A 15,095-nucleotide genomic window follows, 5' to 3' on the forward strand; every position below is an offset into this window, starting at 1 on the left:
GAGTAGTGGAAATCAGAGGCGGTGCTAGTCCATTGGAGGTCCTAAGCAGTAATATTTCCCCCCTTTCGCCCACAACACATGCTAAAAAAATGAATGGGGGCCCCCTTAGGCTGTGTGGGGGCCTACACAATTGCTTAGTCTGCTTATATGTGCTCCGGCTCTGGTGGAAATTAACAGAAAGAGGTGAATGTGCTCTTGCCTTGTTGCAAAGTTGTAGTCTACAAGATCAAATCCTGGCTAACACAATGACAACCTGCCAGTAAAATTATAATCAGAAAATATTTTTTGCATGGTAAGTCTACTGATGATACATTGACTTGGTTGAATCAAGTAATAATGTATTTTTTTCACTGAAATGGATGAGAGAAAATATGTATTTCCCATCTACAAATATGGGTTATGTTGTTCTCTAATTTACTGAAAAGAAGACATTAACTGGATTCAACTAGAGCTGTTTGAAATTATCCACATTTGAGTTTTTTAACAAAATTTTTTGTTGCAATGTTGACAAAAAGGATACTTTTTTTTGCAAAGGTATTTGTGAGTAAAAAATCCTTGAGGATTTAGCCAAATAATCTTAGTATGAATTCAAAACACAACAGATGTTATCTAGGCCAATCTTTTCAAAATAGGGTAATCTAACCTTAGACAGCAAAGTCTGAGAACTTTGGCCTTAGTTAAGCCACTGTAAAACATCAACAAAAAGCTTTTTTTGATTGTCTCTATTTCTTCGATAGCTATAACATGCATGTCAGACACATATAAGACTAAAAGTTAATTTATATTAGTTGAAAATGTGGATGTACTTCAATTCATGCAATTATAAGTGGCCTCTCTTCAGACTTTTAGCTTCAGTGTGAATAGTATCTGATATCAACAAATTAGGTGAAAAGAGAGTCTCAGGCAATTACCAGAACTAAGGAAATTAATAGTGGAAGCTTGATGTACTGCAGGGAATCACAGAATGAAGAAATATAACTGCTAGTCACACCTGTGCTGATTTGCACTGTCAAATTAAAATTATCATGAGTAAATATAATTACTTAGCAAATTTAATAAATACTTCTGGAGTTCTGAAAACAGCACTTGAATTTACAAATTATACAGATATAAATGTTGTTGCATACCTACAAAATAGCACCTTTAAAAGAATTTAATTAGCATGCAGCTAGCATAGCCACCAGAATGATGATTGGGTAGCTAAAGGTTGTTATAAATTACGGTAAAAAAAGTTGTATGTCATACCATATCTTAATTAACAACCTTTGACATGCAATGTTTTCCCTTACTTATTTAACTTTTGCAAGTGAAGTATTATTTCCAGCTCTTCATTTATCCTTGAGAGACAAATACTTAGCTCTTCTCATGAGTTATAAACAAGGTTTTGATAGTAGGGAATTAGTAAATATTTGTAACACTTGAGATGAAGTGCCCTAAATAAGCATTTAATTAATGAGTAAAACAGTTATTGCTACTCAAGCTGTAATGATTGCCAATACTTGCTTTACATAATTTAATGGTTATGTAATTACCATAAATAGAGGGAAGCAATACAAATAAAAAATAAAACAATTTTTTCCACTAAATTTTAATTTTTGTGCTCTGACGAATCATAAGAGTGATTGATTAACTTTTTACAAAATGGATATTAAAATATTCAACCATCAGTTCACCTGTAAGTTTTGACCAATTCACTCATATTGATAACCAAGTTTCATCCCATAATTATGACTAAGCCTCTTTAAAAGTTTATCAGATATTCATATTTTCTCTAATCGTTGTACAATGAAAACATGAATCAGAGAAAGGAACCCGTTAAGAAAGGGAAAACTTAATTATGTCACATTACAATTTAACACTGAGTATGTAAAATGAAAAATAGGGGTAAGTACTAATTATTTGTGGTCACTATTTTGAATATGCATAGTAAATAAGAAAAAAGATACACTACGTAAATGCATTAACATTGAAGATTCTTTCTATAATTTAACAATTATTGTGGTATTGTTTAATTGTGGTAATTTAACAAATGTTACCAAAAATGTGGTAATATAAAGTTACTCTGGAATAATGAATTGAACAAATTTGCCTCACTCTCTTTCTCCCTCCCCCGCCCCCCAGCCTCCCAAGCTGGGTTGACTGACTCAGGCTAATACGGCTTATATAAGCTCTGTAAAAATAGCTTTATGGACAGCACTTTGAAGTTGTGATTCAGGCTAGAGCTCGAGCTCCCTTGGGTTCAGAGCCCGAGATCCAGCCTAAGTTGCAAATTCAAACCACTCGTTGCACAATGTTACTAGCCTGCACTGGTAGGATCACTGTCAAGGGCTATGTAGACATGACCTAAGTCTCCCTTGTGAATCTGGCCTTAAGAGCGCAAGTGGGTGTTGCAGTTGTAGGTCTGTCGTGTGCAGAGAACTTCTCCAAAAGTAACAAAGTTAACACCCCAACTCAGCAAAATACTTAAGCACATACTCATGTGCCTTGCTGAATAGGAGCCTACGCTGTGTAGAAGGGTACTGTACATAATGTAAAAGTAAATACATATGTTTATCCATGGTGATACCTAAAAAGGTTCTCTTTGATTTTATTGTAGCTAATTAGCACCAGATTCTGATTTCATTTACATCAGATTAATTCTAGAATAAATTTAATTGAAGTCCATTGAAATCAATGTAGTTTCTCTGGATTTCCTCTATGAAATCAGAATATGACTTTCCCGATTATTATCTTGTGCCATATATATAAACATATGGATTACTTGATGATTACCTGTTCTGTTCATTCCCTCTGAAGCACCTGGCACTGGCCACTGTCCGAAGACAGGATAGTGGGCTAGATGGACCTTTGGTCGAGGGTGACTAGATGTTCCAATTTTTTAGGGAAAGTCCCGATATTCAGGGCTTTGTCTTATATAGGTGCCTATTACCTCCCACCCCCTGTCCTGATTTTTCACACTTGCTATCTGGTCACTTAACTTTGGTCTGACCCAGTTTGGTCTGACCCAGTTTGGCTGTTCTTATGTTCTAAAGCCACCTTCGGATTTCATAGAGGAAATCCAGAGAAAGTCCACTGATTTCAATGTAGTTCAATTAACTTTACTCTCAAATTACTATTTTTTAAATTATCTATCTATCTATCTATCTATCAGACTAAAAAGATTATTCAGGTAACAACTGAAATGCAGGTTACATTTAAAACACAGGGTTTTGGGAGGTTTGTAAGGAAGGCCCCACTCCTGATTCCTTTGTGAAATAATTTGCAATAATGCTTGCAGGCTGTGGAGATGAGAGACTGTCAAGAAAGTGATTTTATTTGTCACAAAAATTGAAAGAAAGCATAACATAAAAAAACATAAACTTTTCACATCAGAAGGAAAAGTCTCCCAAACCTTCAATAGAAAACTTTATAGTAATGCTGCCTGCTTGAAGGGGAAAATCTAGTCTTTCTAAACACAATTTGGTGTTTCAATTTTGATATGAATGAATCACATTTTTAAAAGTCTCTCAGCAACTTGCAAGCATCACAGGAAAACTAAAAAGGACTTCTTTTTCTCAAAGTGACAAAATATTAGTCTTTTCAAACTTTAAATGAATGAATTCATGTTCTTTGGCAGCATCTCTCTTAGCTACCAACTAGCACTGCTGCAAAGTCAGTTTTGAATCAAACATTAGAAATATTTTTCAGTTATGTAAAAATATGTCTTTCAAAGAATGTTCTGTTTTCTTGCTTTCAGATGAATAAATAGGCTCCCATAACACATCTACTTTTTCTCATTCTTCCTTTCCTTCTTCCCGACTGCCTCTTTCTGTGGCTCCAACTTTCCTCTTCCCTCTCAAAAGCTATATATATATATATATATATAATTCATTAAAATTAGTGTTTTCTTTATCATGGTTCAAGTTTTCATTCCAGTTAAATGATCATATAACAGAGAAGAGAGTTGATTACAAAAATGTTAGAGGAGCACAGCCTTAATTAGGAATATTGGATTTAGTGTTCTTCTGAGCAGTTACTTCTATTGATACCGTACATTTGTTCAAACAAACAAACAAAAAATGTCATCTATAGAAATAGGATGATATTTTATGTCGTGCAAGCCACTCTTCATAGATACCTGCTGTAAAGAACTGCCTTCCTGCTCCTTCTCCCCCGCCTCCAACCTCCAAACCCACTTCATCTACAATACCAATACAACGCTGAACAAAGATCAATTCTGAGGATGGGTCAGATATATTTAATTAAAAATTACTGTGATATGGTATCATTTTCCCTGTTCTCTATATAAAATCTCTATTGAGATTAAGAAATAATTATATTATATAGAGAACATGATGATTTCTTAGTCTACATAGCTAGAGATTTTGTATGTGAACCAAACTCATTGTAGTTATGTGGAGTCTTGAAATTAAAGGGGAGAGATTATTTATCTTCCCCCAGAGGAAATGAGGAGTTTGCTGCATAACTCATATAGACTGTTGAATAGAGATGGAATTAATGTTTTAGGCAATACCTCTGCAATACTTTTAGCAAGGAAGTGATGGGCCTATGGAAGTCTTTATTGTCCAGGTTTAGCATCTATTAAAAGGTTTCCATGGAAGCAATCAAAAGAAATAGTCCTTGAATAAAAAAATAAAGGAGCTGAGAACTATGGAGAAACACTCACTTACCAAGATTCTGCTGAGCCTAACATATTTTATGGCAGATAGTTTTGACTCAACTAAAGGTAACTATGCAAAATCAATAAGATATTGATAATAGACCAGGAGGGATGTTTGCAAAGAGATGCAGCCAACTCTGATTTTTTCAAAGGAAAGAGAGAATAATTGGATCCAAGGATATAAGTACGGTTTAAGTGGAAGTAGATACTATGGGTAGAGACCTGAAAATTCCTGGATATTCGCTTTGTATCCATGGATATCCACAAATCATTTTTGTGGATCGTGGATTGGATGTGGATACAAATTTTGTATCCACGCAGGGCTCTAACTATGGAAACATCTAGTCGTTAATAAAAAAATCTGTGGCACTGAGTCTCAGAGCCTGCATCAATTGACTCAGGCACACAGGGCTTGGGCTGTGGGGATAGAAATAGCAGCGTAGATTTTTGGGCTCAAACTGGGGACCAGGGTGTGAGATCCTTCCCCATTGTGAAGTCTCACAGCCTGGGCTCCAGCCCAAGCCCAAATGTCTACACTGCAGTGTTCTTAGTCATTCTAAATTGAATTAATTTTACGAGTAAGGTTTTGGGAAGCAGTAAATGGCTGATCCTGCTCCCAGTGCTCTCCTTGGCTTTAATGGTGCAAGTTCAGATCACATGTAGTTTGTCAAAACTCACACATATTTTATTTTCTGCTGATTTAGTTGATGTTTTTGCTACTGATCTGTTTAGTGAGCTGAGTATAGCTGTGCTCCTGGTGCCTTCTTGGAGCAAGAGTGAATATCTTTATTATGTTGTTGCTCTGCAGAGAGACATATTTAAGATAGCTACTTCCAACCAGGTAAGGTGGACAATTAATTGTGGGCCTTATCTTGAGGTCCTTCCTCAATTTATACTCACTCTGATACCTTACTCAGGTTGAGCCCCATTGGTTTGAAATAAAAACTGACAACTAGAACATATTCACCCTATTCTTTCTATATAGGTTCTTATACTATGTTTATTACCATAGTATCTGAGGGCCTCCCACTGCTACATTAAGCACTGTGACAAACATCTGTCTTTGTTCTCTCATCCTCATCCCAGGGGGAGAAGTCTGTGCAGTGGAGTGTTTTGCTTTGGATTTTTTAAATAATATATGCATATTTTGCTATATGTTTGTTAGATAAGACACAATCTGCCTGTGGAAGACTGTGCAAAAGATGGGTAGTAAAGCATTACTACACAATTACCCTGGGACATTAGATAGTATAGGTTGAATTATTGTTTATGTTGGTAACCCATGCTTTCAGAAGGTTTCTGAGCAAGTTATGGCCTGAGGAGACATTTGCTGGCTGTGCTTCTAGAGAATAGTATAGATTGAAGAAATAAAGGACATTTGTATGACAAAATATAAAAGATAAACTTCATTCTTTTTTTAATTGCTTTTCCAGTGAAAATTAAAAAGAAAAAAGAAAAAGAGGAAAGTTTGTGTGAGTTTTCATGGAAACTTTCTTTCAGTCTTTTGTTTGTACCATTGAAAAAAAAAAAGGAGAGGAAAAATTTTAAAATGTTTCCCCCCCCCATTTCTTGTTCATTCTAACCCCCAACCATTGTTGCAGTTGGGGGGGGAGAGAGGAGGGAGGAAAAAAACTTACATATTTTAATTCCCTCACCAAAATGAAATCATTCTTTTTGTTTCAAAATGAAAACCATTTCATTTTGGATCCAATTCATAAAATTTTTGCTCAACCATTATCAGTCCACCTGTGGAAGACTGATTATCAGTCCAAGAAAAGACACAGGGATTTAAGAGAATTCTTCAAGGTCACACAGGAAATCTGTGGCAGAGCTGGAAATGTAACCCAAATCTGAGTCCAGGGCCTTAACCACAAGACCATCCTTCTCTTCTGTGGCTCCACAAGGATCATAGGTTTGAGGGGTGGGCAGACCTGCAGCTCATCCCGAAAAAGGGTAAAGGGAAGATGCATGGAAAAATGAGATTAATCAGTCAGCCTGGAGAACTCCTTTCTCTGTCTAATGCAAGATGATTATTTATTCTGTAGGTAAGCATTGTCCCCCTATGCAAAGCCTTGAAAAATACTGATGCATAAAGGAAATAATTTGTTTGTTCTCCCATATTGTCTCTAAAGCAATATTTAGATAATAAACTCTGTTCTCACAAATGCACATACTACCATTTCTGCTGACATCATTATCATAATTATTTCTGTGCATTAGAAAAGTTGTGTATTTTTATTGTAATTTTAAGTGTTCTGATTCGGTGGGTATGCATAGTTATCAGAGTGGCATGTAATCAGGCTGAGTGTATCATTCACAAGCTACATGGTGAAAGGTAGGTAATGGGAGAGACAAACATTTCCAGTATTTATTTTATAAGTGAAGTATTGCTGTGTATTTTTCGACATCTATTTGTGCCACTATAGATCATCATTCCTTGCTTGTCAATTTTGTGCTGGTGCCTCATGTGAAATTAACAAGTAGTAGTATAACACTAGGGGTAGGTCTACACTACCGCTTAAGTGGATCAAACTTACGTCACTCAGGGGTGTGAGAAGCCACTCCCCTGAGTCACACAAGTTACAGAGCCCTAATTGTTGTCCACACTGTTGCTGTGTCAGCAGGAGATGCTCTACCGCTGACATTGCTTCCGCCTCTCGAGAGGTGGAGTAACTATACCGATGGGAGAGCTCTTTCCCATCAGCAAACATTGTCTCCACCAGACATGCTACAGTGGTGCAGCTGCATCGGCGCAGCCGCACCTACGTAGTGCTTCTACTGTAGACTAGCCCTAAAGAAGTACCACTAAAATCGAGCAGTACAATCTGGCCTGCTAATTTTTTGCTGTTTCAGAATTTGAAAAAGCCCCATCTAATTACTATAATTTTGATATAAGGTGGCATTGATAATAAATTAAAAACGGAGACCATTCGTACCACATTCTGGGCAGTGGTTTTGTACTGAATCTAATGTCTAGTATCTTGTGGTTTGTATTTTTGTATAACATATATCTTTGGAAACAAAATATTTCAAGAATAACAAAATGACAGTTAGAGTTAATGCCTCCCAAATTCTGGAAGCAGCCATGGGCTGGAGTGTACCTCAGAATGAGCTTGTGTTGTCCTTGGGGCAATCTACAATGGCTCCCTATAGACCCTGCATCAGCCTAGAATTGCTGTAGCACTTTGGCAACACCACCAACTTCCACCAGAAGGCTCCCTCCCTTTCCCACCATGCACACGGCAATCCTCCAAGCCAGAAGCTACAGGCAGGGATGCATCAGAGGACTGCTAAAGCTTCCCTATGCTCCTAGGATATTACCTCATTGAGGAATCCAACTGCTTTGTGGCCCTTGTACGCTTGCATAGCAGGGGTACAGGGCCTTGGGACAGCTGAGCATTGAGTCCCTCGTTTCTACCACCACAACAATTGGATGTGCATTCAAGCTACATTCTTTTGTAAAGCAGTAACTCCTTTAACTTTTGTTTCTATACAGCACATTAAATTTACTCCTAATATAAATATATGTCCTTTTTTTCTGATCAAGCCTATCCTCAAATAAACCATTATGCTTAATTTCACGTTGTCCTTTAGCTAGTTGCTCTAAGGTTAATTCTTACTTTATTTTTATTTTTCAATTAAGAATCCCATTATCTGTCAGTGCCCCCACATATATTATGTCTTACTATTCTATTTATTTATCATCCAGTAATTGGCACAAATTCACTGTTGGTAACTTTTTTTTAAATTGCCTACATGATTTAGGTGCCTACATCTCGATAAAATAAATACCCATGTCACTTTTGAAAATGGGACTTAGGATCCTAAGTCACTTTGATGCTTTTAAAATTTGTACACTGTATCTTCCCTCAAGTAGGATGAACACAGTATGCTATAGTCCAAAATTGTCTATTCAGTGCTTTATGGCCCTGATTTAGGATACTATTCGTAATAGTACTTACTAACTTGTATTGTGTGATTTAAATGTTTCCCTTCATTGGGGCCTAGAAAGGGATTTCTGTTGTATGCTTTTAATTTACATATAATACATCCTTAAAATCTGGGTCAGGTTATTTTGGACAGCTATAATAATTTGAAATGTTGCTTCTTCAAGTTTGCATTCGGGAGGGTCACTCTTAAGCTTCCCTTTCTGAACCACCATTAAGCTAAAGTATTCATATCTGGATACCAGTACATAGGCTTTTAATTACATATTTAAGCACCTAAACATAAATGCCCTAATTTTCAGACATACTGAGTGTACATAAAACTCATTGGAACAATGGAAATTGCTCAGCATCTTTGAAGATTCAGGCCACTTGTATTCAACAGCCTAACTTTAAACACCCAGATCTGAAAATTTGACCTGAGTCATTTGTTATTTTCTCTGTCATGTGCAGTTTTCTTAGTTCAGGATGGAATGCATAATAATGTTTATACAAACAGGATAAACTATTAACATATTTAGGGAAAACACCCCCCCCCCCATTTTACCTTTCTGAGGATAAAACTTAACCTTTTTTCTGAGCCTTAATTTTTACAGTTTTTTAGAATGTATTCAGTGCTCATAAAAGCTTGACTCTGGGAGTTTTAAATGAGCAATATATAATGACTTCTCATAAGAAATGATCAGTTGTGAGAGAGGTCACTTTTTAATACTATCCCAATACAATTTTAAAACATGCCTTTAGTGCACAGTGCCTTGTTTATTAGCTTGTGCTGTTAATTAGATAAAACAAGAAGTCTCTGAGCAACCAAAGCTTGGTCACTTCTAACTTTGCTCATTAGTGCGTGTAAAGTATTCCCTATCTCAACCAGTAAGGCTTTATCAGTGCTAATCTGCTATTTCTTCTTTTAAGCTTCCAGTATATTGAAAAAATCTAATGTGCACTAATTAACCTCTTGAGTATGGCATTTTCCAGGTAACCCAGAGAGTTTGAGAGTAGCAGCCGTGTTAGTCTGTATCCGCAAAAAGAACAGGAGTACTTGTGGCACCTTAGAGACTAACAAATTTATTAGAGCATAAGCTTTCGTGGACTACAGCCCACTTCTTCGGATGCATACAGAGTGGAATAAATATTGAAGAGATATATATACACACATACAGAGAGCATAAACAGGTGGGAGTTGTCTTACCAATTCTGAGAGACCAATTAAGTAAGAGAAAAAAAAAAACTTTTGAAGTTTTTTTTTTTTTCTCTTACTTAATTGGTCTCTCAGAATTGGTAAGATAACTCCCACCTGTTTATGCTCTCTGTATGTGTGTATATATATCTCTTCAATATTTATTCCACTCTGTATGCATCCGAAGAAGTGGGCTGTAGTCCACGAAAGCTTATGCTCTAATAAATTTGTTAGTCTCTAAGGTGCCACAAGTACTCCTGTTCTTTTTCCAGAGAGTTTGATTCATTGTCCCAGCCACATTTACCAGGATCCTGCTCTGCATCTTTTCTACTTTCCTATGATTTTTAGCATCATGGAAACATTAAAAGTATGTATGAAGTTGCATAAAAATGAGTTTGCTGAACTCATCTCAAGTAATATAAGCCTAGCTAAACCCAGGGAAAATAATAGAACTGGTTAAAATAGGGTAGGGGTAAAGTTAGTTACCATGATGATTAAGGTGGAAGAGTCAGCAAAATACAGACCCTTTGCTTTTCTCTATCAAATTGTATATTGGAATAGACCCTGTGTAACTTGACCATTTTGATATTGGTGATATAATATTTTATAATCTATTTACTCTTTTACCTTGTGGTGGGGTGAAACTTCATCATGGGCTGGGAAGCTGACAATAGTCAGTGAATTACAGCACAACTATAACTGATGTATGTAAGGCCTGGTCTACATCTAAAACAGGCTTATTTACCTGCATCGCTCAGGAATGTGAAAAATTCACATCCCTTTGAGATGTAGTTAAACTGATCTAAGCCCTGGTATACAGACCCCTGGGTCAATGGAAAAAAAAATTCTGTTGACCTAGTTACTGCCTTTCAAGAGGGTGGATTTACTACATCAATGAGAAAAAAAACTTACAATCGTTACAGCACATATCTATGCTACACAGAGCAGCTGCGGCCATGGAGCACTGTGCTGCTGTAGTGCTTGTAGTGCAGACGTAGCCTAATTAATTGCTTCTCAGCCATGGGGATAGGACTGGGAGGTATCAAATGATAATTTAATAAACCCCTGGGGCTCATGAAAGGGAGAGAGTTCAGTCTGAAGGAAAGAACCACAGGGAGTAGAGGTATTCCTGTGAAAGGGCCTGAGCCACAGTCAGTGGGAGAATGGACACCTCAGACATACACAATCTGAGGGGCCAGTGCTCAAGAGTGAGCTGGGGGAGAAGACTGTGGAGTAGCTAAGGAAGCAATTGGAGATAGAGCCCAGAAGACGGGCAGAGTGGTTTAGAGAATTTTTGGATATTATTTAGAGCTTTTGTTGCCCTAAAAGGATTGGATTTTGATGCTTGTCAGCTGGAGGGTGAGTTGAGCACAAAAGAAGATGACCAGCAAGAGGTCTGGGAGACAAATATTCCAGCAACATCACATCTTGATGCCAGGAGGGTGTTCTGGTGGTGAGTGAAGACCATAACACACCTGTCCGTTATTGCTATTCATATATTAGCTCTAAATTTTTTTAAATAGCTTTTCCCCTAGCATAAAATTCTAGGTAGGCATATATATATATATATATATAATAAAATAAAATGAGAAAAATATGAGACAAAAATGATAAAGATTCTTAGACTGTTATCATGTGATTTCATCATGTGGGCATATCTTGCAACTGGATCGACTTGGAGTCCTTGGGCCTTGATCCACCAATACATTTTGTGTGTGGGCAGGGCCCTATGCTCATTTGGTGCCCTACTGAGCATAAGGCAGGATCCAGGGCCTCAGACTGTAAGATCTTTGGAAAGGGATAATGTTCCTGAAGTTGTTTCTATTTAAATGAATGTATAGCAAATCTGTTATTCAAATATGTGAAATATTTAAATACAGGACTGGAAAGAAAACTAAAACATCAAATAGAATACTTTTCAACAGAAAAATATTCAGGAATCGCTCCCTCTTACATTGAAATATGACTATTTTAGAATAACAGGAACATGATATTGTTCTGAAGATAGAGTATGGTATAAGTTAATGTTGTACCTTGAGTATAGTTGGCAGTGGAGATGAGTCTTGCATTTTATTCACCTTAAATCAATTTACCACCTGAGCCGGCATAGATGAGCTGTTGTGGAAAAACCAAGACGAATCATAGAAATGTAGGGCTGGAAGTGACCTCGAGGGGTCATAAAGTCCAGCCACTTGTGCTGACATAGGGTGAAGTAAACCTATACCATCCCAGGAAGGTGTCCAACCTCTATTTTTAAAAACCTCCAAAGATGGGATTCCAGAACTTAACTACCCTTGTAGTTAGAAACCTTTTCCTAATATCTAACCTAAATCTCCATTGCTGCATTGTTGCTCCATTGCTCCATTACTTCTTGTCCTACCTTCAGAGGACATGGGGATCAATTGATCAACATCCTCTTTATAACAGCCCTTAACGTATTTGAAGGCTGTTATCAGCTCTCCCCACCAGTCTTCCTGTCTCAAGACTAAACATGTCCAGTTTTTATAACCTTTCCTTATAGGTCAGGTTTTCTAAGCCTTGCATCTGGATTTTCCTACGGACCATCTCCAATTTGTCCACATCTTTCCTAAAATGGCACGCAGAATTGGGCACAGTATGGCTCAGGGAAGAAGAGCAGTCATGGGAGCAGAGGGGAACCTTTCCATAGTTGGGACTCTTCTTCCAGATGATGTTGGGGTATCCTCTCACACTGAGGTTTCCTCTCAGGGGGAGGGACCTCCAGTCATTAGGAAAAGGCAGGTGTTAGTAATGGGAGATTCATTCTTTAGAAACATAGATAGCTGGGTTTGTGATGACCAGGAGAACTGTATGGTGACTTGCCTGCCTGGTGCAAAAGTTGCAGATCTCTCGAGGCATCTAGATAGACTTATGTGTAGTGCTGGGGTGGAGCCGGTGGTCATGGTACATATAGGTAACAATGGCATAGGGAAAGGTAGGAGAGATGTCCTGGAGGCCAAATTTAGGCTGCTAGAAAAGAGACTGAAATCCAGGACCTCTATGGTAGCATTCTCAGAAATGCTTCCAGTTCCATGCACAGGGCCAGGTAGACAGGCAGAGCTTCAAAATCTCAACGTGTGGATGAGATGATGGTGTAGAGAGGAGGGGTTTTGATTTATTAGGAACTGGGGAAACTTTTGGGATGGGGGAGCCTATACAGGAAGGATGGGCTCCACTGAAACCAAAGTGGATCCATATTGCTGGCACTTAACATTACAAAGGTTGCAGAGCAGTTTTTAAACTAAGAGATGGGGGAAAGCTGATTGCTGCAGTGAAGCACATGGATCAGACAGAGACTTCTCTTAGAGAGTCTATTGATAGAGATTCTCTAGGTTCTAGTCAGGAGGAGAGGATGGAAGACGATAAAGTATGGGCCAGATCAGACGAGAAACATTCACATAAAAAAGAATCTGACACATCAGAAAAGGGCAGACAAATAAACAGTGACAAGTTTTTAAAGTGCTTGTCCACAAATGCTAGAAGTCTAAATAATAAGATGGGTGAACTAGAGTGCCTCATGTTAAAAGAGGCTATTGATATAATAGGCATCACAGAAACCTGGTGGAGTGGGGACAATCAATGGGACACAATCATTCTGGGGTACAAAATATATCGGAAGGACAGAACAGGTCATGCGGAGGGGGGAGTTGTACTATATGTGAAAGAAAATGTAGAATCAAATTAAGTAAAAATCTTAAATGAATCCACATGTTCCATAGAATCTCTATGGATAGTAATTCCATCCTCTAATAAGAATATAACAGTAGGGATCTATTATTGACCAGGACAGTGATAGTGATGATGAAATGCTAAGGGAGATTAGAGAGGCTATCAAAATAAAGAACTCGATAATAGTGAGGGATTTCAATTATCCCCATACTGACTGGGTACATGTGACCTCAGGACAAAATTTCTCGATACTTTAAATGACTGCTTCTTGGAGCAGCTGGTACAGGAACCCACAAGGGGAGAGGCAATTCTCGATTTAATCCTGAGTGAAGTGCAGGATCTGGTCCAAGAGGTAACTATAACAGGACTGCTTGGAAATAGTGACTATAATATAACATTTAACATTCCTGTGCTGGGAAGAACACCTCAACAGCCCAACAATGTGGCATTTAATTTCCGAAAGGGGAACTATGCAAAAATGAGGAGGTTAGTTCAACAGAAATTAAAAGGTACAGTGACTAGAGTGAAATCCCTGCAAGCTACATTGAGACTTTTCAAAGACACCATAAGAGAGGCCTAACTTAAATATATACCCCAAATAAAAAACACAGTAAAAGAACTAAAAAAGATCCACTGTGACTTAACAACCATGTAAAAGAAGCAGTGAGAAGTGGAAGTCAAATCCTAGTGAGGTAAATAGAAAGGAGTATAAACACTGCCAAATTAAGTGTAAAAATGTAATAAGAAATGCCTAAAAGGAGTTTGAAGAATGGCTAGCCAAAAACTCAGAAGGTAATAACAAAATGTTTTTTAAGTACATCAGAAGCAGGAAGTCTGCTAAACCACCAGTGGGGCCCCTGGACGATTGAGATACAAAAGGAGCACTTAAAGATGATAAAGTCATTGCGGAGAAACTAAATTAATTCTTTGCTTCAGTCTTCATGGCTGAGGATGTTAGGGAGGTTCCCAAACCTGAGCCATTCTTTGTAGGTGACAAATCTGAGGAATTGTCACAGATTGAAGTGTCACTAGAGGAGGTTTTGGAATTAACTGATAAACTTAACAGTAACAAATCACCGGAACCAGATGGCATTCACCCAGGAGTTCTGAAAGAACTCAAATGTGAAATTGCAGCACTATTAACTATGGTTTGTAACCTGTCCTTTAAATCAGCTTCTGTACTCAATGACTGGAAGACAGCTAATGTACCGCCAATATTTAAAAAGGGCTCTAGAGGTGATCCCAGCAATTACAGACCAGTAAGTCTAATATCAGTACCAGGCAAATTAGTTGAAATAATAGTAAAGAATAAAATTGTCAGACACATAGAAGAACATAAATTGTTGGGCAAAAGTCAACATGGTTTCTGTAAAGGGAAATCATGTCTTACTAATCTATTAGAGTTCTTTGAAGGGGTCAACAAACATGTTGACAATGGGGATCCAGTGGACATAGTGTACTTAGATTTCCAGAAAGCCTTTGACAAGGTCCCTCACCAAAGGCTCTTACATAAATAAAGTTGTCATGGGATAAGAGGGAAGATCCTTTCATGGACTGAGAACTGGTTAAAAGACAGGGAACAAAGGGTAGGAATAAATGGTAAGTTTTCAGAATGGAAAGGGGT

Source organism: Chrysemys picta, chromosome 5 (genome assembly GCF_011386835.1).
Source record: "Chrysemys picta bellii isolate R12L10 chromosome 5, ASM1138683v2, whole genome shotgun sequence".
NCBI lineage: Eukaryota > Metazoa > Chordata > Testudines > Emydidae > Chrysemys > Chrysemys picta.